Below are 22,220 nucleotides of genomic sequence, written 5' to 3'. Positions count from 1 at the left end.
AGTTAGACCTTCTTACGGACAATCATGGAGCGAGTGTTTGTCTCGTGGCACCATGATATACGTCGGAGAGGTTGCAACTTGGGAACCTTTTCTAGAACCCGGTTACTATTTCCTAAAGCCTTAGTTTCACCGGACGTCGTGTCCACCCATGACTCCTTGACTTTGAATCTTAACCCTCCATGTTTTCTCCGTACTTGAAAGTGATCATGCATACATGCATACATGCATAAACTTTTTTTTCATGCATTTATCGAAGGGCTTAGACAAATTGAATTTGTAAACATTGTAGGAATGGGAAAGACTAAGTCCTACAAGTTCAAGGAAGTGGATTTGGCTAGTTTGAGAGATTTGGCACTCAAGATCAAGGATCCAACCGGTTTCCGTCATCGTTATGGGGACTTACTTACTATTCTCCGGACTAATGTGGATGAGAAGCTTGTGCACACTCTAGTGCAATTCTATGATCGGGACTATCGGTGCTTCACTTTCCCCGACTTTCAGTTGGTGCCCACACTCGAAGCTTATTCTTGCTTGATGGGTCTATCTATTGCTAAGAGGGTACCTTTCACGGGTCTTGAGCATCCTCCTACTCCATTGGTTATTGCTAAGGATCTTCATCTCAAAACCACCGATGTCTCCAAGAATCTTAAAACCACTTGGCAGGACACTCTTGAGGCTATTCTTGCACTACTTATCTATGGGCTTATTCTCTTTCCAAATCTTGATTACTTCGTGGATATGAATGCCATTATGATCTTCCGCTCCAAGAATCCGGTTCCTACTTTGTTGGCTGATACATACCATGCTATTCATGATCGATCTGGCAAGGGTCGTGGATACCTTCTTTGCTGTGTACCTCTCCTCTATAGGTGGTTTATTTCGCACCTTCCGAAGTCTTTCCATGATAATCCGGAGAATTGGAGTGTTTCACAGAGAATCATGGCTCTCACCCCTAATGAAGTTGTTTGGCTCACTCCCGCAGCTAAGGTCAAGGAAATTATCTTCGGTGGTGGAAAGTTTCTTAATGTACCTCTTCTTGGTACCCTGGGTGGAATCAACTATAACCCGGAGCTCGCCTTGCGACAGTTTGGTTTCCCGATGAAAGAGAAGCCCATCTATCTTGCTACAGCTCCTTATTTCTTCCATTACTCTACTGCCCCTACAGGAATAAGGGAAGATTTCATAGATGCTTGGTCCAGGCTTCGGAAGAAAGAGGTGAAGCATATGGGTGTGAGATCCGGTATTGCTCATGAGGCCTATACTCAATGGGTGATAAACCAAGCTGAGAAGATTGGCATGCCTTACCCCGCCATGAGATATGTGTCTGCATCTACTCCATCCATGCCTTTGCCTTTACCCTTGCCTACTCATGAGATGTATCAGGAGCATCTAGCTATGGAGAGCCGAGAGAAGCATCAGTGGAAGACTAGATACTATGAGGCTGAGAATTTGATCATGACTTTGGATGGAAAAGATGAGCAGAAGACTCATGAGGTTTTGACATTGAAGAGGGAGCTGGCTAAGGCTAGAAAAGAGATTGAAGAAAAGGATGGGTTGCTTATGAGGGATTCCAAGAGGGCTAGGGGTGCCCGTGACTTTTATGCCCGATACTGCAGCTATGAGTCTGAGTCTGAGCCTGAGGATGATCCTTCCACTTCCTTTGCTTGAGGACTTCTGTTGATTGCTTCCAGTTATTGTTTATGTTGTTTTACATTTCAAAGTCTATCCCTTGGCTTAGCATTTCAAAGGGAATCATCTTGTAAAAATCTTGTGATATTTGTGTGTTTCGTCTGGATATGTTAGTAGATGTCCCAACTGTTTAGTAATGTTTACGAATTTCTAATTTGTCTAAAACCCTTCGATAACACAAAAAGAGTCTTTTTGCATATGCATTTACAAATTTCATGCATCATATGCATTCATTGGTCACAAAAAGCTTCCCTTGTGCTCATTTCCTCCTGGTTCTCCTGCCGCAGTCTGAAAGGTGGCTCGTACTCGTAAGACTTACCAACCAGATAGAGTTCATCACACAAGATTGTTCAAGAGAAGAAACATGGCTAACTTTGAAGAAGAAAATGCTCAACTGCGTGCCGAATTGGCTGCTATGAAAGAAGATTTGGCTAAGGCTCATGACATTATGTCTACTCTGATGGCTGCACAAGAACAACCGGTCGCATCCGTTCCGGTTACAACTGAAGTGGTGCCATCCATCCCATTATCCACTGTGACTTCTAATGCTTGGTTTGTCATGCCCAATGGACGTCCTTATGGACTCTCAGCTTTCTATGCTCCTAATACTGCGACTGGTATCTCCGGGTTTGCTAATCAAGGACCTATTCCTACAACGACTTTTGCTGCTACAAGCACCTCTATGCCTCAAGTGACTACTGTTACCGATCCTATCGTACACACTGTGCGATAGGTAATTGATGTTGATACTCCGCGTGGACAGGACCCTATAATGGAGGCTATGAGGGAACAGTTAAGAGAGCTAGCTGGAGAGCTCCGTGAGGTCAAAGCTAGCCGTGGGAACGGTGTTTCTGCTAAGGCCCGTGATCTATGCCTGATATCCCGATTTGAAGTTCCTAAGAAGTTCAAGGAGCCAGATTTTGACAAATACAATGGATCTTCTTGTCCACACAGCCATGTCATTCGTTACGTCCGGAAGATGGCCAATTATGCAGATAATGATGCATTGATGATCCACTGCTTCCAGGATAGCTTGGCAGAAGATGCAGCAGACTGGTACACTGGTTTGAGCAAAGACAATATCCATACTTTTGAGGAACTCGCTACTGCTTTTGAAAGTCATTACGAGTTTAACACCCGCTTGAAGCCGAATAGAGATTCTCTTAAGTCCTTATCTCAGAAGTCAGATGAAACCTTCCGTCAATATGCTCAGAGATGGAGAGGGGCAGCTGCCCGTGTTTCTCCTCGGCTTGATGAGGAGGAACTGACACAGACATTTCTGAAAACTTTGAAGAAGGAATATGTTGAAAGAATGATAGTCTCTGCACCAAATAATTTCTCCGACATGGTTACTATGGCCACTCGTCTAGAGGAGGCTGTCAGAGAGGGTATCATTGTTCTTGAAAAAGGTGAATCCTCATCTGATGCACCGAAGAAGTACGATAATGGCCACCATAAGAAGAGGGAATCCGAAGTAGGGATGGTATCCGGTAACCAGTCTGCAGCTGCTGTCGCTCCTATCAATGCTACACAGTTACCCCTACCCTACCAGTATATGCAGTACTCTCAACATCCTTTCTTCCCACCATTCTACCAGCAATATCCGCTGCCACTGGGTCAACCACCAGTGCCCGTAAATGCCATTGCTCAGCAGGTACAACAACAACCCCCCACTCAACAGCAACAGCAGTAACAACAGGGTCCTCGGCCCAGGACTTATTTTCCACCAATACCAATGCGGTATGCTGATCTGCTCCCAACTCTACTTGCTAAAGGACACTGTGTCACCAGGCCAGGCAAGCCTCTGCCTACGCCTCTGCCTCCCAGGTTCCGACAGGATCTTACATGTGAATTTCATCAGGGCACTCAAGGCCACAATGTAGAAGGTTGCTATGCTCTGAAATATGTTGTGAAGGATTTGATAGAGAGAGGACGGTTGACTTTTGAAAATAGTGTGCCGCATGTTCTTGACAACCCACTTCCAAACCATGCTGCTGTTAACATGATCGAGGCTTTCGAAGGAGTCCGTGTTCCTCGAGAGGCTCCCATTTTGGATGTCCGTAATGTTGCTACTCCTTTGGTGCCACTGCATGTTAAGCTTTGCCAAGCCTCCTTGTTTAATCACGATCATGCTTCTTGTTCAGAATGTCTTCAAAATCCTATGGGCTGTTGTATGGGGCAAGATGATATACAGAGCCTAATGGATAATAAGCATCTGGTTGTTAGCGATGTTTGTATGATTGTGCCAGTATTTCATGATTCTCCTACTAAAAGTGTACCTCAGACAAGGGAAGTGGAACCCCTGGTGATCAGGCTACCTGGCCCAGTATATTATGCTTCTACTAAGGCAATCCCTTACAAGTACGATGCAACTATGATTGAGAATGGGGTGGAAGTACCTTTGGTATCCCCAGCTACGGTTGATAACGTCGCCGGAGAAATTACAGCTCTGAGAAGCGGAAAAGTCCGTCCACCCTTGTTCCAAAAGAATGTGGTTACACCTGTTGCCACAGTAACTCCACCAGTTACTTTTCACCAGAATGCCAGCCCATCGGGCCAGTCTATTGAAGAGTCTAATCTGGACGAAATCTTGAGGCTTATTAAAAAGAGGGATTATAAGATTGTAGACCAGCTGCTGCAAACTCCGTCGAAGATATCTATCTTGTCTTTGCTCCTGAGTTCAGAAGCTCACAGGAAAGTGTTGATGAAAGTACTGGAACAGGCCTATGTTGATCATGAAGTCTCCGTGGATCAGTTCAATAGGATAGTGGGTAACATCACCGCTTGCAATAACTTGGGGTTTGGTGACGATGAGCTCCCCGAAGCAGGGAAACACCACAACTTAGCTTTGCATATCTCAGTACATTGTAAGTCTGACATGATATCCAATGTGCTGGTGGACACTGGATCATCCTTAAACTTAATGCCTGAGTCTACACTGAGACAGTTGAGTCATCATGGACTTTCTAAGGGGAAGTAGCTATTTGGTTAAGGCTTTCGATGGATCTCGTAAGGATGTTCTTGGGGAAGTAGACTTGCCAATTACCATTGGTCCTGAGACATTCCAGATCACTTTCCAGGTCATGGACATCAATGCTTCTTACAGTTGTCTCCTCGGAAGACCGTGGATTCACGACGCTGGGGCAGTAACTTCCACTCTACACCAAAGGCTCAAGTTTGTGAGGAATGGTAAGCTTGTCACTGTACATGGTGAAGAAGCGTATCTGGTTAGCCAACTGTCATCTTTCTCTTGTGTTGAAGCAGGGTCCGCTGAAGGAACGTCATTTCAAGCCTTGACTGTTGAAGGTACAGAACCCCGAAGAGGTAATGCTACTATGGCTTCATTGAAAGACGCCCAGAAAGCTATTCAAGAAGGGCAAGCTGCTGGCTGGGGCAAAGTAATACAGATTTTGGAGAATAAGCGCAGAGAAGGTCTTGGTTTCTCCCCAACCTCAGGCGTTTCAACAGGAACTTTTTACAGTGCTGGGTTTATCAATGTTATTGCCGAAGATGCTGCTGGAAGTAGTTATGTGCCTACATTTGTTGTACCAGGAGGCACCGTGAGAAATTGGGAGGCCATTGATATTCCTTTAGTCATGCATGCTTTCATGTAATGTGTCTTGTTGCTCATGTTTTTCTTTGTTTTCAAAATAACAATCCTTTCGCTCTGCCCAAGGCGAAAGTGATGTCTTTGTAAAGGCATGTTTGTTTCAGCATTGCCGTTATTAATAAAAATTGTCGTCTTTTCCGCGACTCTTTGTTTTTTACTTTTTAGTGCCTTTTTCTTGGAAATAATGGTAATGCCAGAAAAAACCAAAACATCTGTATTTTCTTATTAATTTCAAAAATCTGCATGAAAAACTTTTTTCTAAAATCATCCCAATCATATTATGCAGATTGAACCATAATAAACCCGTTGAACACAGTGACCCTACAGTTCCTCCAAATTTTGAATTCCCTGTATACGAAGCCAAAGATGAGGAGGATAACGGAGAGATACCATATGAGATCACTCGACTGCTTGAGCAAGAAAGAAGAGCCATTCAGCCTCACCAGGAAGAAATCGAGCGTATCAACCTGGGTACTGAAGAGAACAAGCGGGAAATCAGAATTGGTGCTGCACTCGAGCCAGAGGTGAAAAAGAAAATCACTCAACTTCTCCATGATTATCCAGATGTCTTTGCATGGTCCTATGAAGATATGCCGGGTCTAGACCCCAAGATTGTGGAACATCGGATACCGACAAGACCTGAATGCCCTCCTGTCAAACAGAAATTGAGAAGGTCTCGTCCAGATATGTCTCTTAAAATCAAGGCTGAGGTGCAAAACCAAATTGATGCAGGTTTCCTCATGACAGCTGAGTATCCTGAGTGGATTGCCAACATTGTAACAGTGCCAAAGAAAGATGGGAAATTTTGAATGTGTGTTGATTACAGAGATCTGAATAAAGCCAGTCCAAAAGATAACTTCCCATTGCCTCATATTGACGTGCTTGTTGACAGTATTGCTCAATCCAAAGTGTTCTCCTTTATGGATGGTTTCTCTGGTTATAATCAGATACGGATGTCACCTGAAGATAGAGAAAAGACGTCCTTCATCACTCCGTGGGGAACGTTCTGTTATAAAGTGATGCCGTTTGGCTTGATAAATGCTGGTGCAACGTATCAGAGAGGTATGACTACTCTGTTTCATGATATGATTCACAAAGAGATTGAAGTATATGTTGATGATATGATTGTGAAATCAAGTGATGAAGAGCAGCATGTGGTGTATTTGGAAAAGATGTTTGAAAGATTGAGAAAGTACAAGCTGCGTTTGAATCCTAACAAGTGTACATTCGGTGTAAGATCCGGGAAGTTGCTAGGCTTCATTGTCAGTCAAAGAGGCATTGAAGTTGATCCCGACAAGGTCCGAGCTATCAGAGAGATGCCGGCCCCTCAAACTGAGAAGCAAGTCAGAGGTTTCCTCGAACGCCTGAATTATATTTCAAGATTCATATCTCATATGACTACTACCTGAGGACCAATCTTCAAATTGCTCAGAAAGAATCAGCCTGTTGTATGGAATAATGAATGTCAGGAAGCTTTTGATAGCATCAAAGAATACTTGTTGGAACCACATATCCTTGTCCCGCCCGTGGAAGGAAGGCCTTTGATCATGTATCTGTCAGTGTTAGATGAATCCGTGGGTTGTGTCCTCGGTCAACAAGATGAGACTGGAAAGAAAGAACATGCTATCTACTATCTGAGCAAGAAATTCACCGACTGCAAGACTCGGTATACGATGCTTGAAAAGACTTGTTGTGCTTTAGCTTGGGCTGCCAAACGCCTGCGTCATTATATGGTGAATCATACAACTTGGTTGATATCCCGAATGGATCCAATCAAGTACATCTTTGAAAAGCCTGCTGTTACCGGAAAGATTGCACGTTGGCAAATGTTGTTGTCTGAATATGATATTGTGTACAAAGCTCAAAAAGCAATCAAAGGAAGTATCCTTGCTGAGCATCTTGCTTGTCAACCTCTTGATGATTACCAGCCAATTAAGTTTGATTTCCCTGATGAAGAGATTATGTACCTGAAGGCAAAAGACTGTGAGGAACCACTGATCAATGAAGGGTCGGATCCCAATAGCAAGTGGGGATTGGTATTTGATGGCGCTGTCAATGCTTATGGTAAAGAGATTGGGGCCATTATTGTAACTCCACAGGGGCACCACATTCCTTTCACTGCACGAATAACTTTCGAATGCACAAACAACATAGCTGAATATGAAGCTTGCATCTTGGGCATTGAAGAAGCCATTGATATGAGAATTAAGCACCTTGACATCTATGGAGATTCTGCACTTGTTATTAATCAGATAAAAGGTGAATGGGAGACTCATCATGAGAAGCTGATCCCTTATCGTGACTATGCAAGACGACTGTTGACATACTTTACAAAGGTTGAGCTGCACCATATCCCTCGGGATGAAAATCAGATGGCTGATGCGCTTGCTACTTTATCTTCCATGTTTCGTGTGAATCACTGGAATGATGTGCCAATGATCAAAGTGCAACGTCTTGATAGACCCGCTCATGTGTTTGTTGTTGAAAATATGCCAGATCAAGCTGATGAAGATGTGAATGATAGAAAGCCTTGGTATTATAATATCAAACAGTTCTTGCAAAATCGTGAATATCCACCTGGTGCTTCCAACATGGATAAAAAGACCTTGAGGAGACGGGCTAGTAGATTCCTTCTGGACGGTGAAACCCTATACAAGAGGAACTACGACATGGTCTTGTTGAGATGTGTTGATAAACAAGAAGCTGAGAAGTTGATGCATGATGTACATGATGGTACTTTTGGGACCCATGCTACGGGCCATACCATGTCAAGAAAACTGTTAAGAGTCGGCTATTACTGGACGACTATGGAGCATGACTGCTACAAATATGCCAAGAGATGCCATAAATGCCAAATCTATGCTGACAAGGTTCTTGTGCCTCCACATTCCCTCAATGTTATCTCTTCCTTATGGCCTTTCTCTATGTGGGGCATTGACATGATCGGAAGGATTGAACCAAAAGCTTCCAATGGGCATCGTTTCATTCTAGTGGCAATTGACTATTTCACCAAGTCGGTTGAGGCTGCTTCCTATGTCAATGTGACTAAGCAAGTGGTAGTGAAGTTCATCAAGAATAACATCATATGTCGGTACGGTGTTCCCAGTAAGATCATCACTGACAATGGTTCCAATTTGAACAATAGTAGGATGCAAGCTTTATGTGAAGAATTCAAGATTGAACATCACAACTCTTCTCCTTATAGACCTCAGATGAATGGTGCAGTTGAGGCCGCTAACAAGAACATTAAGAAGATTGTTCAGAAGATGGTCACTACTTACAAAGACTGGCATGACATGCTACCGTTCGCCTTGCATGGTTACCGTACTACAGTGCGCAGTTCAACCGGGGCAACACCTTTTTCTTTGGTATATGGTATGGAAGCAGTTCTCCCTCTGGAAGTGGAGATTCCATCTCTCCGAGTGATCATGGAAGCAAAATTAACCGAGGCTGAACGGTGTCAAAGTCGGTATGATCAGTTGAATTTGATTGAAGAGAAATGTATGGATGCTATGGCTCATGGACAGTTGTATCAGGTGCGAATGAAGAATGCTTTTGACAAGAAAGTCCGACCTCGAGAATTCAGGGAAGGCGAACTTGTATTGAAAAGGAGGATAAGTCCGCAACCCGACCCAAGGGGAAAGTGGACACCTAACTACGAAGGTCCTTATGTTGTCAAGAAGGCCTTCTCTGGTGGTGCTTTGATCCTTACACACATGGATGGTGTTGAACTTCCGAATCCTGTAAATGCCGATATAGTCAAGAAATACTTTGTCTAAAAAGAAAAGAACGTGGTAGGTCGAAAACCCGAAAGGGCGGCCTAGGCAAAAATGCGCTTCCCGGTGGATTGAAAACACGAAAGGGCAATCCAGGCAAAAGATAGGGACAAAAAAAAATGAATATGAAAAAGCTCGCTGAGATTGTACGCAACTCAGGAAAAAATGAGCACCTCGATGAGCCGAAAACCCGAAAGGGCGGTTCATGCAAAAATGAGGTTGATAGTAGAAGACAAGTAACTATATCTGGCAAACAACCATCACCCCTTGGGGCATCTGCAACTGTCAATGATCATCTTCATTAGAAGCTTCTGTACTTGTGAATTCAAAATTTCTATGAAATGTAGCGGTCATCGTGTTCAATGTACCACCAACCAATAAAATTACCATTTTCCAGGCTTTGTAAATCTGTGAAGTTATGCCTTTGGCTGACTTTCACTCTTCTACATCAATTTGAGCTTGTGCTGTTGTTTGAAACTCGATTTTCTTTCTACTTTCAATACTATATACAAATATTTTCCTTCTATTTGATAATGTCAATGTCTGAAACAAGCATCTTTGAAAATTGAAAACCCTTTTTCTGTCTATTTTGAAAGCAAGCTTGAGCAACAGGGTACATTCCATTGAAACATGCATGAATAAATGAGTGTCAACGTCTATTTGAATACATATTACAAGCAAATTCTTCCCCAGGATTATCTGTGGTCAATGGCAAGAATGAAAAAACAGAATGAAAAATGAAAAATGAAAATGAAAAGGAAAAGCTCGCTAAGTTGAAAACCCGAAAGGGCGGCTTAGGCAAAAATGAGCACCCCGCTGATTGACAACCTATGAAGGCAATTCAGGCAAAAATGGGGCAATGAAAAGAATTTATTCCCGGTGAATTGAAAACCCGAAAGGGCGGTTCAGGCAAAAATGGGATTGGAAAAATAAAGGAATGAAATAATGAAATAATATGAAAAGCATTGACCACAGATGCGAACATCCAATGTTTACCCGGCACTGACACGCCTAACAACGGCGACCTGTATCAAAGAACCTTCCAAGGTTCCCTCCCCTGCAAGTTTTGTATATGTGATATGATATATTGCCCTCAGCCATGGTTTCGATACGTCTTTCAACGACAGTCTCTTCAAAGAGGATTCCTGTGTGTATACGTTATAGCACGAGCCACCACGTGCCCAATCTTCCAATGTTTTGTCTGCCTCTGTGAAACTTCTCTGCCAAATTGTAAACCAATCATGCATTTCCAAGCATTCATACATGCATAACCATGCATTTTATATGCTCATCCATTTGATAATCTTGTTATACCATACATGCATGTTGCATTGCCAATCTCAACTTTCAATTCAACTCAATCCCAACTTCCAATTCAATTCAATTTCAACTCTCAATTCAATGCCTATGTTAAACTCAATGCAATTCCAATGTCCATGTCTATGTTAAACTCTCAATCCAATGCCAATGTCTATATCTCTGTTAAACTCTCAATCCAATGCCAATGTCTATATCTCTGTTAAACTCTCAATTCAATTCCATGTCTATGTTTGTGTCTCTGATTATTTTCAACCTTCAATAACTCTTTCAATGTCAACTTTCGATTCAATTCAAATCAATGCTAATCCACTCTCAATTTGCTTTTGGGCCAACAATAATGGTCATGTCTATCTTCAAATTAAGTCAATGTCAGCTTACCCTCAATTTGTATCTTGTTAAATCAAACTTCCAATTTGTATCTTGCTATATGTCTTGTTATTGGTCAAGTGACAAGTTCGATCCAAAGAACAGCTTGTACCTGCTTACATGACTGTGCTTTCTGGTCAAACGGCAAGTTCGATCCAAAGAACAGTTTGTACCCGATTTATATTTTGTTATTGGTCAAACGACAAGTTCGATCCAAAGAACAGTTTGCACCTGCCTATATGTTGTGATAGTGATCAAGCAGTAAGTTCGATCCAAAGAACAGTTTGTATCTGCCTCTTGTCTATGTCTCTAGGTCAAACGGCGAGTTCGATCCAAAGAACAGTTTGTACCTACCTATCTGTTTGAATTTTCAATCAAGCGACAAGTTCGATCCAAAGAACAGCTTGTGCTCACCTTCTGTTTGTATTACATGGTCAAGTAGCAAGTTCGATCCAAAGAACAGCTTGTACCTGTCTTATATTTCTATTCCCAGCCAAGTAGCAAGTTCGATCCAAAGAACAGCTTGTGCTCATCTTCTGTTTTTATTACATGGTCAAGTGACAAGTTCGATCCAAAGAACAGCTTGTACCCATCTCTTGTTTGTATTACTTGGTCAAATGGCTAGTTCGATCCAAAGAACAGCTTGTTCCTACCTTTTGTCCCCTGGTTTGTCTACCCGGTCAATGTCTACCAAAATCCCCAGTGATATGTCATGCTCTGTAGACTCCAGTTTGTTTGTCTTGCGTTCATAATCAAAATGTTGCATGGCATTCATGTTTTGACAATGTGAGAGCATATTTTTATGTCCAAAAACAGTGCAAATGTTAATATTTAAGTATCTTCGTCTCGTCAAATCAAAGACTACGTCTCTTGACTCTCCGAACAAAGAAACTTAAATAGGGGCAGCTGTTATACCCTAATTTTGGACCTAAAAATACTTGCTCAAAATGTTTTTCTATCTTTGATATGTGTTTATCACTCTTGAAAGATTGCCAATTTGCTATTGTTTTACATTGGTATTTTACTCTGTTTTATCTTCCAATTTAGCTTTAAAAATCTTTTCATTTGGGTATTTGTCTATGTTTCTTGCATTTCAAGTCATCCAAAATATTTTTCTTGCATTTCCAATCAATTGCATCTTTCTCTACATCTTATTTCAAAGTTATTTGCAAAATTCATGAAAAAAGGGTATTTTAGTCATCTCCTGCATTCAAACTCATTTTGGTCATGGAAAATTGTTGAATCTTTTTAATTGGTTTGTATAAGTCTTTGTTTCAATCTCATGTTAAAATCCATTCCAAAAATTGTATTTGAGTCATTTCGAGTCAGTTTAGCCCCTAGGGGCATTTTAGTCATTTCCAGTGTTAAAACTCTGTTTAAATTCTAAAAATTGTCTCTGAATCTTTTCATTTGGCTTGTATAAATTCTTGCTTTAATTCCCTGTTAAAAAATCATTTTAAAATTGCATTTGAGTCATTCTGAGTCGTTTTAGTCCCTAGGGGCATTTTGGTCATTTCACACAAAATTTTGGCAGAGAGAGGTTACTTTGAAGTACCTCATTTAAGTAGTTGGTTCATTTTAGTCCGTTTTGTTATTTTTAAATCGTTTCACTTTATGTTATTTTCCATTTACCAATTTTAATTCAATTTTATTTTAATTTTCATTTTAGTCCTAAAATTCCTAAAATCGCATTTTAGTCTAGTATTGTTAATTGCAGTCCAGTACGAACTCTTTCTTTCGTTCTTCACCTTTTATTTCAAAATTTTGGCCGAATCAAAGAATCATAGATCTACTCCGATCTAAGCTTCTCCTCTAAAAACTAGTTTCAAAATCGTAAAGAGGAAGAAGAGGTGAACTCAACGATGTAAAAAACTTTGAAAACCACTCCAGTACGGTGGCGCCACCGGCGAACCACCGTACCGGCGCCGTTGACGTCACCGGATAAGAAGATCGGAGAAGACGAAGGAAGTTGCAAAGCTTCTCTCTCTAGAGAAGCTTAGAGAGAGAAGGAGAGGAATGAAATAAAGTTTGGACCGGTTCACACTCTTTTATAGAGCATGAACCAAGCCGGTTCTTGCAAACCAAGCCGGTTCAATCTTGGTTCATTCATCCCTGCATCTTGGCCTTTGGATCTAAGGTTTGATCCATCTGGATCAATCCTACGGCCTTTGCTGCTTCCCTGTAACCCTGGTCCAATTCATGTGTGGGCTTGGGCTTCATTCTGCGCAGGCCTTAGTTTTCTTGTGATTTTCTTGCTATACACACATTGTTTCTTGCTTTTTACAACACTGCATTGCCTAATTTTCTTGTAAAAATTCCTAAAAAATCTACACATGTTCTTGATGATTTTTGGGACGTTTTGTGCTATTTGTTCACTGGAAAACTTGATAAAAAGTATTGATGCATTTTCTTGCTATTTTCTTGAGTTTTGTATTAAAAACCCTATGAAAAATTGCTTGATTTTCATTCTAATTCTTGAAAATATTTGTGATCCATGCTATATGATTTTGTGAAGTTCTTTACCTATTGTTTTGAGTGTGTTTTGCTGCATGTGTGTGTGAATAATGATTAATTGCTTGCTTTGTGAGTTTTGTTTGTAGATAAATAATGTAAATATTTCTAAATTCACTTCAAAATGCATAGCGCATCATGTTGCTTTGATTCTCATTCTACAACCTGAGTTTGTGCCTTTGAAAAATGTGTTCAATTATGAGAATTATAGGCCATATGATTCTTGTATTTTTGAAGTGGAGTTTTAGCTATATTTTGCATTATCTTGTGTTAATTTCTATGCTCTTGTTATAATGTTTCTCTTTCTTTACTTTTACCATATTACACCTTATGCTACTAACAATTTCATTGTGTTTCATTTATTTCATAAACATTTCATCCTCTATCTTACATTCTTAGCCTTTATTTTCTTGCATTTTACAATTTATGCCAAGACTTAGAATGTAAGGACCTAGGAATTCTTGTACTTTACCTTATGCCTTTAAAATTCTTGCAAGACCATAGAGTGTATCTAGGCCAATGATGTAAAGGACAATGGACTCTAATGATGTACACCGACACAAGCACCGACACATGCACACACATCACATGGATACTTTAGATGTATGCTTAGGGAATGTATGCTTAGATGTATGTTTAGAAGCCTTGAAACTTAGACAAAAACTCTTTTCAAAAATATGAACAACTTCACTCAAATCATTTTCTAAATAAACCTTGGGATCAAAATCCCATTGTATTTCCCCTTTATTTCCTTAAACAAAACTTTAATGAATTCTAATAATACTTAGACTTTTTTGCAAAATAACTAATTCCACCTCACCTTTTCTAAATCTCATGCCCTTGAGGCTTCTTTCTATTCTTCAAAATCCCATTTTCAAACTTAAAGTCAACCAACAAAAACAAAAACATTTTTTGGAAGAGAACTACGGTGGATTTGATCTCTTAAAAGGGTACGTAGGCAAGGAACCAATATTCCTTCAATTCAAATAAAACAAATATTCAAACATTCTTCTCCCTCCAATTCTTCACTTAGTAAACCCTTAGGTGTAAATATCTTTTTCAAATAGCATTTAAAAATAAAGCGCGCGTAGAAAGTAAAGACGGTTCCTATAGGATACAATAGTCGTTATGGGTGCCTAACACCTTCCCGTAGCGAAAACAACTCTTGGACCTCGATTCTCAAGGGTTTTGCTTATTTTTCCCTTCCCAAGAAAAAATGAGATATCAAAGGTTAAAAAGGTTCAAACTTAATCAATGTTTGACACCCGAAAACCAAGATAAAACAGTAATCTCTAAATTTCGAGGACGAAATTTTTTTTAAGGGAGTAGGATGTAATATCCCGCCTGTCAGTATCGAGATATTACCAGTCGATCGTGCAGAGGAATTAAAATCATGGAAAGTAAGTTAATGGAAATATTTTATGAGATGTCAGCTTATTACAGATAAAGTATCAAGGTCGTATTTAATACGCCTGTGGCAAGGGCATTTTTGTAATTTCACGAAAAGGAATATTTATATGTTTTGGATTGGAAAATATCTCATTTCCCTTATCCTTTTCTCTCTCTAGGTTGGAGCAAATATTTCCTCTCCCTTCTTTCCTCTCCATCGGCCTTCTCTCTTCTCTCCCTACTTCTTTAATACATCAAATCTTCTTCCTTTAACATTCAAGATCAAGAATTGGTTCCTCCATCACCCTTTATGAGATTGGTAGCTTAGATTGAGGCTTGATTTCAACTCTTCTTCTTCTCTAGAAGTCCTTCAAAGCTAGGGTTTTGATTGAGCAAGAAGGTTGGGCTTATAGCATGGTACTCTCAAGAGCAAGGAACAAGTAGAAGCTCTATTCGAGCTTGTTTTCCAACTTTATCTTCACAAGGGGAAAAACCATGAAATTAGGGTTTTGGTGAAAGAAGATTTGGAATGGATTAGAGATGAGCTAGCAAAGATTCATGATGCTTGAATTGCAAGAAAAGGTAACAAGATGGTATGGTTTGAGTCAAAGAAGCAAGTAGGTAAAACTAAGGTTTTGGGCTTGTTTGAGCTTGGAGCTTGGAGTTGCTTCAAGATTATGATTAGGTCAGTTCCATAGATAGAATTCCCACCCTTTGGAATTATGATTATGCCATGTATGTATATTATGAATGATAAGAAATTCTAGGGTTTAAGTGTTAGCCTAGTTGCCCCTTTTTATGCCATGCATGCTATACATGTTAATACTTGCCATATGCATGTTTTACAAGTTTCATATGATCAAATATGTTCAAAAATACTTAGAGACACTTGGTTTGAGGTTTTTGGGTCAAAAATACCATTTTTAAGTGTTCTGGACTGTCCTAACTCGCCACAGCGAGTTATTACTCGCCACGGCGAGCTAGAACTCCGAAAGGGGGGTCCTTCACGCCTCCAACTCGCCACGGCGAGCTACCACTCGCCTCCCCAGCAAATCTACTCGCCTAGGCGAGTAAGACAGTGAGAAACCTCACTGTTTTGCTTGCTTCAGGCAGGCATGGGGATTCACGACGCAGTTTTCTCCGTGGTGTCTTTTTACGAAAGTAAACCCCTCAAACCAAGGTCCCAAATGATGATCAATGAAAGCAAGATTCTTATGTTAAAGAGGCATGTATTATACATATTAGTAAGGCATGGCATATGAGAGAATCATGTCATGAATCGGGTAGTGAGTTACTCATTAAGCAAGGGAAAAACTAGAGCCTCGACATAGTTGTCGAGAACTAGCTAGTTAGCATGAATCCCTAGAATGATAAGACGCGAAGCTTGTTGTCTACGCACATGATCAAGGGTGATGTAGCAAGTATGTTAAGTTGTGGTTTGATTAGTTAAATCTCTCCACCATGATTAAGTATGTACAAGCATGAACAAGTAAGACTTTACCATTAATCAGATTGATCAAGGTTCCGAGGTAAACATGTATGCATGGTTAGGTTTATCCTAAATTTATGACAAGACTATGATATGTATAAGTAGGTGGCATGTCTCTTGTTATCCACATTAGGGGGATACAAGGGGTTCTCATTTTGAGAACGATTCAAGCCGTAAGGGACCCGCATGTCACCGAAAATGCAAGACTAAGATTATAACCGCATGGCGGTGCTCGTGTCTCTTGCTATCCACGTCAGGGGGATACGGTAGGTTCTCGACCTAAGGGGAACGGTTCAAGCCGCAAGGGACCCGCACGACACCGAGGAAGTCCGATGTACGTACATCGGTCATGTATGGGATTGATCTCGGGGTTACTCCACCCGGGGCTCTCCGTAAAATGAACCAAGATAACTGTTTGTTCAATGCTAACATAATGAATGAAATTAGTTACGTTTATGTATGATTATGATTATGTTATGTTCAAGATTATGCGAGAGTGAATCCATGCAAGTTTATGTTTAAGAATAAGAGCATTAGATGCTACATGATAAGTACAAGGCATGGATTAGAGCAAGTAAAGAACATGATACCGATGACGATCTTAGATTTCCCCTAATCGTCCGGTTTAGAGTCGTGTCATGATTATGTTATGTTTAGGCCTCGATACATAGAGTGTATTCTTGGCACCGCGGTTCTAGGTTCCCCTCGACCGCCATGACACGTATAGGAAGTGAAGCCTATAACAAGTAAGATATGATCATGACGGCTCTAGTATGCACTACCGTCTAAGTATGCAAGTCCCGACACACGTATAATCAACCGTCAGGTTGTAATGTAGACACGTGGTGACCGTAGGTTTCCCCTTGAGGTTGCCTATAGCCTAGGGTTTAGGGGAACTCACTGAGACATTATGTCTCATCCCAATCCTTATTTGTTTCAGATAAGCAGGATGTTTATGCATGTTCGGAGCCGGATGGATATTACTTCAAGGGTTCGTTCGTAAAGCTGCAGGACGATATGGACATCAAGGATGTATTTTTATGTGTGGATGAGTTGTATTGTATTATGATTTATACGAACGTGACTTGATGTAAATATTATTCATTCGTAAATGTTTTATGTTGTATATTTTAATGTATCCAGTACTAATATTAACGCACGTGCCAGACTTTCTAGATACGTCTGGTATGGGTGTTACAATTATCTTTATTTTCATATGCTTATCTAGCATCGCGGATGCAACAAAAGAAAAAATGGAAGCCTACTTTATCACATTATTATCATTCCGATAGAAAAAATAGTCAATCATATACACATAAAGCAATAAAAAAAAAGCTAAAAAAAATAGACTAACCAACATTACATAAATAAAAAATCTAGCTACATCATTTGGTTGATCTAATAGAGTAAGTCAGTCCATATCCTTCCAAACAAAACAACAAGGAAGATTAAGATTTGTGAAGAATAAAAAAAGAGAAACAAAAACTATCATACACAATTGAAGAATATCACTCAAGAATTGCTTGGAGAAAGTGAAGATGACTCAAAATTAGCAATAGTTTCACCCGTTAAATCTGAAGGAAAGAAGGCACACAGTGAGATCACAAACGGCAATTTTTTTATGCAATATGCACAACCCTCTCGGTTGAAGTTTTACATGCCGGTACGTAAAGGTCTTGTACATAAGGTAGATATAATTTATTCACTCCACCGTTTTGAATTATTGTTGAATTGAAAGGCTAATAAGAAGTATGTTGAATAACACATTAAAAGTGTGAACCGCTTCACCTTTCATTAGTACACTTTTAGTATATAGAGTGGCACTCACTGTTTTTACTCGACAGTGATACATATTCTAAAGTAGTTAATTGGGAGTTACAATATGAAGGAAGAAAAAGAGTGTACACAGTGATACATATTCTAAAATATTTAATTGGGAGTTACAATGTGAAGGAAGCAAAAGAGTGTACACAGTGTATATAAATTAAGATCTCATGTCAAATGTAATTGAATAGCATCATACACATCACTTAATTAAATAATATAAAAAGACATCAACTAAATATAAGAATGAATAAGACACTTATATGATATAATCTTCATCGTTAGATGTGAGAACAAAGAAACGATAAAACAAATATTGACTTTTCATAAAAGAATAACAAATATTAAAATTTAGATTTGGAATGTCAACATGAATATAATCTTTTTTTTGAAGCAACATGAATATGAATCTTAATAAACATATGTTTGAATAAGTTCCGCTAATATTAAGTTAACTTTTTTGAAATAATCAAAAGATAACTATTTTTTTCATTCTCCATTCAACTTTCACGTTCATGCTTGATTCCAAATATAACATTTTTGTTTAAAAAAATGCAAAATTAGCACTTAACATTTAGCTCTATAATTTTTTTTTTCCAATTTTAAAAAAACCGTACTATTGATATATGTGAGATTGTTTCTAGTACCGTTCGATAAAAGAGAATAAAAAATTGTGAGAAGTTTTTACAATTTAAGTCAAAATGCAATACTTGTTAAAAAAAGTGAAAGGTCAATTTTGACTGAATAATGGTTATAAGAGGAATTATGAATACCTTTTCATATATTAGCCTCATATCTATGGTGAAATTTATTTCTCTCAACCTGAAAAAATAATGAATATACAATGAATTTAGTGCAAATGAATAATATACAAACAACTTTTCTACATATGAATATGGTAGTGTCAATAGCACCATGGTGGAAACACTCAAGAAATGAGTGTAATTGTCAAATATGTGGGAATGAGTAGGAAATGGATGTATGCGTAAGTGGAGGTTATAAAGGGTGAGGACTGAGGGTGAATGTGGGAAATTATGCACTAAAATTTTCAACTTTGTAGGTTATATTTGAAGGAATCTTAAGGAGTAAATTCAATTATGATGGTGTAATTAAACAATTATGGAGTGTTTTCATAATCTTTAAGATTCATACATAGACGTTTCTTTTCAATGAGAATTGAATAATTTTTTTTTTTTATGGCTATGCTTTTATGTTTAGGATTATATTAAAAGACATAAAAATTAGTTTTTAAGTATTGTTAATGGTTCCTTAAAAAAAAAAAAGTATTGTCAATGGTTTTCATCATAATTGAAAAAGAAGGAACCGAAAAACATTGTGTTGTTTTTTTAGGGAAAAATTGTACCGACATAATTGAATATTTTAATTGATTTGATCAATTACACTTTTTTGTTTTGTTTTTATACTATATATTATTATCTCATTTATTTGGACCAATTTATACTATAACTTCTAAATAGCATTTATTGATTAATTTTATTCTTCAAATGTTAAGACATCTCTTTGTTTTGGTACACGTTATATCATTTTTTTTAGTAGAAAATATATATTTTATTACTATATAAATTAATAATTAGGTTATTTGTCGCCTCCTCCCTACCGTACCAAATTCTCTCCGTCCAAGATGTAGATTGAAAGCTTGGTGGTGCGACGAGGAGCTCCCTCCTCCGCTCCACCGATACTTTCTGTTGAAGTAGGTGGATCTACTTCCGGTGTCCGGCGACCTCCGCGTTTTATTCTCCACCGTCGTCCTCTTGAGCCGACTACAGGTTACTAAGAACGTGGTGGTTGGTTCCATTTGTCTTCTGTATTTATTGGTGTTTATTTGGTTTTGTGGAGTTTTGGAGTGGGTGTGTACTGTGTTGGCTCTTGTAGCTTTGATGGTTCACGATTGTTGGTGGTGGTTTCAGTCGTGGTTCCTCTAACAGTACCACCTCCCGCTTCCCCTCTTGATCTTGTTCTGTGGTCTCTGTGTTTGTCTTGTTTCGTTCCAATCTGCTCCAGATCTATGTGATTCGTTTGTTCCACTCCGTTACGCCGGCGAACTCCTTTTGATGTTCGGTCGTGAGTTTTGGTGGTGTTGAGGTGATGGCTATGTGGTTGTGAAGAGGTGGTGATGTGCAATGTTTTGGGTGGTTTTGTGGTGGTGAGGAGGTGGTTCGGTGGTGGTGATTAGGAGGTGATTCAGTGATGGTTCATTACACTTTAAGAGGTTTCCTTGACATTGCAGCACAATTTGTTGTTGCTGCTGTCACGGGATATTTTCAATCTATAACATGTGCAGCAAATTCAAAAGGTGTTGACGGGAGTTTACAACAATGCTTTTTTTGGCTTCTTAGGTGGTTCGGTGGTGGTGATTAGGAGGTGGTTCGGTGATGGTGGCTTAGTGGTAGATGGTGACGTTTTTCGTGGAGGTTTTGGTAGGTAGTGATGATGGTTTGTCGCGGTTGTAGTGGAGTGGTTTGGATGGTATCGCATTGGAATTTTGATCTTGGATTTGACGTCGGATCGCTCGGCGGCCTAGAACTGATCAAGAGGGGTGTAGGTGTTGTTAGATAGGGAGATTGATGTTTTAAGGGTGTTTTTTTTGGGTGGGGGCTGCCTTCTTAGTGTGGTGAGTTTTGGTTGTGGTGTTTATGTTGTTAGGCACCTCTGTTTCGAGTCCATATCCGTCGTCACTAGCTGTTGTTGCATTTTGGGTTACTTTTATGTTTGGGTACTTCAAATTTGTGTGGTCTTTGAGCCGAGCCTTTTCCTTTTCTGTCATGTTAATCTGATTACATCACCATCCCACCTATCGAATGCCTTTCAGTCTTGTTTTCTAGATTTCGGTGGGCCGATTGCTTTTGCTTCGAGATCGGGAGTTAGTGTCTAGTTGCAAGTTTTTTTTGACTGGTTTAGGTGTTTCTTCGGTGGATCGGAGATGATGGGTACCTTACTGATTTGGTTTTGGAGTCTGGTGGGCCGATTACTTTTGATTCGAGATTGGGAGCCAGACTTTAACTCAAGTTGGTTTTGGGTTTATGGTGTTTTCTTCGGTGAACCCGAAGTAGAGAGGTGGTGGAATCCAATGAAGCTTTGGAAAAGGACTTTAACGCGTGTCAATTGGGCTCGGCTATGGCCATGGAAAGTTGATGTTTGGTTTGGAGGGATGTTTTTCTTATGGTGGGGTGATTTTTAAAGGTGATATGGGGTGAATAGTTGGCGACGAGTGTTTAGGGATTTTAGTTTTTCTGAGGTTGTTTTGCGATGAAGTTTGATTTAGGCGGTGTAATTGGCGTTTGGTGGTTGTTTGTTATGGGTGTTGAAGGTGGCAGCAGCATCTTTTATGGATTGTTTTCCTGCGTTTCTGTGACAGCATAATTTGCTTCTGTTACTATGGTCTTGGGCAGGTCTGTTTTGTAGGGAGACAGTGGAGATTTTGTTTCCTGTACGGCTTTGGTGTGTAATGTGTAACTTGGATTGACTTGTAGGAGGTTTTTAATTTTATTGCTTTGCTGCTCGAAGGGTTCGCTTATATACGGACCTTCGTTTGTTGTATCTGTTTATTCTCTTGCGAGTTTTAGTGCGTTTTGCGCTTGCTCTGCTTAATAATATTTGCCGATTCAAAAAAAAAAATTAGGTTATTTGGCTATGAGTTGAACTTCTATATAATAAAGAAATTGAAGTCAATAAAATTGTAAATGGCACATGAAAAAATCTAAAAAGAAAGAGCAACATCTCTATGGTACTAACTCCTAAAAAAAAATTTGATAAAAGACATTTGTCCAAAAAAATGTACCACACATATCATATAATCAAATAACCACACCTCTTCAACTATACTTTTAAATATAATTTTAGGGAGCCCCTAATATGCACCCTCTAAAAAGAGGTCCAACTATGGTCCTCATGGTTTTACCTACTGCACCAGGTAATGTAACCGGTTGGTATAATAATAAATAATAAAGTTAAAACAAAAAATATTGACCCTTTGCTTGGTACAAGAAATGCCCCTTTATTGGTTGGTGTCTGTCTGTATCTCCATGGTCACTATTCCTTTATCATTCCCTCAACGCTCATAGATTTTTAATGCTAAGTTAGAGATCTTAAAGCAGTATTATTCACGGTCATGAGAATCAGTTTTTACAAGAGATATATAGATTGTACACTACTCCTTCCCAAGTAGCACTATTTCTCCTGCATTCATTATTTACTATTTCCAAATTTAAAGCTCGACGGAAAGTGA

At 39.4% G+C, this 22,220-nt stretch overlaps 1 pseudogene; it reads left to right on the top strand.

Moving 5' to 3' along the window:
• The first annotated feature begins 2,053 nt into the window (after positions 1 to 2,053).
• LOC146914607 (uncharacterized) lies at positions 2,054 to 21,173 on the top strand (annotated as a pseudogene).
• The last annotated feature ends 1,047 nt before the right edge of the window (positions 21,174 to 22,220 follow it).

This window comes from Medicago sativa, chromosome 6 (assembly GCF_051527215.1).
Source record: "Medicago sativa cultivar Bolivia chromosome 6, Bolivia_mono, whole genome shotgun sequence".
Taxonomy (NCBI): domain Eukaryota; kingdom Viridiplantae; phylum Streptophyta; class Magnoliopsida; order Fabales; family Fabaceae; genus Medicago; species Medicago sativa.
This window is presented reverse-complemented; position numbering and strand designations above follow the sequence as displayed.